Here is a 3666-nt window from a genome sequence, read left to right as displayed (position 1 = left end):
CCTTGCGGTGGAAATTTTTATTTAGCTACACAAACCCTCCCTTACTTCTCCTGCTAGAAATTGGAGGGATGCATGTATTGAGTGAGACGGTGTGTATTTAAGGTGGAAACATATCGCTCTTAACCTTAATGTCACTGTCTTATTTCAGAATAACAACGCTGCCTCACAAAGGCAAGACACAGTAACTCAATTGAGAAAAAGGGGATTTTGCCTTGGTTTTCATGTGGGATTTTGTAGTTACTGTAACTCTCACAAGGGGTGGCACGGTGGTGCAGTGGTTAGCACTGTTGCCTCTGGGACCAGGGTTCGAATCTCTGCCATGGCCCCATGTGTGTGGAGTTTGCATGTTCTTCCTGAATCATCGTGGGGTTTGTTCTGGGTACTCCGGTTCCCCCCCAGTCCAAAAACATGTTGTGCCCTGTGATGGGTTGGTACCCCATCCTGGGTTGTTCCCTGCCTTGGGTCCGTCGCCTCTGGGATAGACTTCGGACCCCCCCGTGACTCTGAATAAGACGAGCAGTTTTGAAAGATGGATAGATGTAATTCTTTTTCCAAAACCAAGCATAGTTGAACTAAGGCATTTTGTCACAAGACAAAACAGAGCCTAAGATACCTGATTTTGGTCATAACTCATAAATTTTGATAAAATATGCAGTTACTGTGTTTTGCCTTTGTAGGGCAGAATGGATATCAGCTCAGATCACAGTGCCTATGAATATCAGCTGTGATTCCACTGTTTTATTTGGATGCAGGTCCATTCATCCATTATCCAAACTACTTATCATGCAGGGGGCCGTGCTGTTAGCAGAAGTGAGGACCACACCCTGGGCGAATTGCCAGCCAGTTACAGAGAAGCCACATGCCATAGTCAGCCTGCTCGGGGACAGCAGGAGCCATCACCGACGTGAGGAGGACACCCAGAGGGTCCACACGCGTGATACAAATGGGACACGGCTCGGCGTAGCTGTCCATACACGGGATGCAGGGGTTCTCCCGCATTTCAGAGCCAGGTGTGAGATGACAAGGTCTATGTTATAAATCGGGACAGAAGCAGACCAGGCAGGAAGGCCAGACTGTGGGGTAGCATCAGTGCAGGCATGTACAGTGGTGATTTGGGCAAAAATATCCATCCAGATCTATAACAGGGATGATAATATTTTATATATTGAATTTGTTTTATAAGCACTCTTATGGAAAGATTTCTGCTGCTGTGGTCCTGGTGAAAATTTAATTAGGGATTAAAAAAGCAGGGAGCTGCAGGCTTCAGTTTCACTTCTAGTGCCTTGGATGGTTTGGGACGTGGGTGTGACTTTGCACAGAGACTTCTGGTTTGGGTCACTGGTGTGACTTTGCACAGAGACATCTGGTTTGGGTCACTGGTGTGACTTTGCACAGAGATTTCTGGTTTGGGCCACAGGTGTGACTTTGCACAGAGACTTCTGGTTTGGGTCACTGGTGTGACTTTGCACAGAGACTTCTGGTTTGGGTCACAGGTGTGACTTTGCACAGAGACTTCTGTTTTGGGTCACTGGTGTGACTTTGCACAGAGACTTCTGGTTTGGGTCACAGGTGTGACTTTGCACAGAGACTTCTGGTTTGGGTCACTGGCGTGACTTTGAACAGAGATTTCTGGTTTGGGTCACAGGTGTGACTTTGCACAGAGACTTCTGGTTTGGGTCACTGGCGTGACTTTGAACAGAGATTTCTGGTTTGGGTCACTGGCGTGACTTTGAACAGAGACTTCTGGTTTGGGTCACTGGCGTGACTTTGAACAGAGACTTCTGGTTTGGGTCACTGGTGTGACTTTGCACAGAGACTTCTGGTTTGGGTCACAGGTGTGACTTTGCACAGAGACATCTGGTTTGGGTCACTGGTGTGACTTTGCACAGAGACATGTGGTTTGGGTCATGCCTGCATTCCCACCTGCCTCTCCCTCCTACTTATGCTGCCATAGCCATATCTGCCGGAGCATTGCACTTCATATTGCACTCATCTAACTTTTAGCACTGCCTATAGTCTCCCCTACTTTGACTAATTGCATATTTTATTTCCCCTACTCCTCCTGGGGGGTGCTGCCTGGAGCCCTCAATCTATCAAGATGTCCAGCACACCCTGCAACATGTGACGTCGCCTCTACCAATGACGTCCGTGCATCCAGCTCGCCGTTCTGCCTGTGTCATCCTCCTTGTATGACCCGCTGCCTGCCTTCTGGCTGCCTGGCGATTGGAGGGAGCGTTGGCACCGGCTGTCATCTCCCCCCTGCTCCCCGGTTGTGTTTCAGATTTAACTGTATTTGACTCTCCCTGCCGGCCCCTGGAGGATGGGCTCCCCCTTTGAGTCTGGTCCCTCCCAAGGTTTCTTCCTTCTAGGGAGTTTTTCCTTGCCACTGTCGCCTATGGCTTACTCACTGGGGGCTTTGGGTGGGGATGCTGTAAAGCGCTTTGAGACGATGTAATGTTGTGATAATGCGCTATACAAAAATACATTTATTGTTGTTGTTGTTGGGTCACTGGTGTGACTTTGCACAGAGACTTCTGGTTTGGGACATAGGTGTGACTTTGCACAGCGACTTCTGGTTTGGGTCACTGATGTGACTTTGCACAGAGACATCTGGTTTGGGACACTGGCGGGACTTTGCACAGAGATTTCTGGTTTGGGTCACTGGCGTGACTTTACACAGAGAATTCTGGTTTGGGACACTGATGTGGCTTTGCACAGAGACTTCTGGTTTGGGACACTGATGTGGCTTTGCACAGAGACTTCTGGTTTGGGACACTGATGTGGCTTTGCACAGAGATTTCTGGTTTGGGCCACAGGTGTGACTTTGCACAGAGACTTCTGGTTTGGGACACTGGTGTGGCTTTGCACAGAGAATTCTGTTTGGGACACTGATGTGGCTTTGCATAGAGACTTCTGGTTTGGGTCACTGATGTGGCTTTGCACAGAGAATTCTGTTTGGGACACTGATGTGGCTTTACACAGAGACTTCTGGTTTGGGTCACTGGTGGCTTCTTGGGGATAAACTGCAGCACTGTCTTATACCAGCTTCCTCCCCTTTTTTGGGTTTCTCTGATCCTTGTCCGTTTGCCTCAGGCCTGTTTAATACAGACCAGGGCTCCTTTTTTAAATACAGCAAATACCCCAAGCTTCTCAGGACAGGTTTGCATCGTTTCCGAAAGGCCAAAGGTCTGTCTTGGGCGAAGCACCCCACACGGCCTTTTCGCAGTCAGGGTGTGTGGGCCTGCGCAACCCCCGCCCCCCCCCCCCCCAGACTGCTGCAGCATCTTCTGACCCATTTCCTGGCCAACACCTGCTTCCCATCGACTCGCACAAACAACCCTGTAAAGCAGTGGCTGCGAGAAGAGCTGCAGTAAAAGGAGCTTAAACGCAATTACAGCCGAGTCTGGCGGGGCCTTTGGACGGGGATGCTGACGTAGGAGCGCTCTGGCTGCACTCAGATCAGACTAACAGATCTCAGAACAAGGGAGGTGGTCCTGCTTATGGCTAATTCCTGTGTCCAAGCTGTGTTACCGCCTGTGTTTATATTTGGCAATATTGAGAGAACCTCGGAAAAGCCGTTCTGTTCTTTGCAGTATAAGTCTTGAATAATTAATAAATCATACAAGGTCTGTTTTGTGATGATTCAGCCAATCAGTGGGTTTGAGG

This window comes from Paramormyrops kingsleyae, chromosome 9 (genome assembly GCF_048594095.1).
Source record: "Paramormyrops kingsleyae isolate MSU_618 chromosome 9, PKINGS_0.4, whole genome shotgun sequence".
In the NCBI taxonomy this organism is placed as follows: domain Eukaryota; kingdom Metazoa; phylum Chordata; class Actinopteri; order Osteoglossiformes; family Mormyridae; genus Paramormyrops; species Paramormyrops kingsleyae.
Note: the sequence above shows the minus strand (reverse complement) of the source record.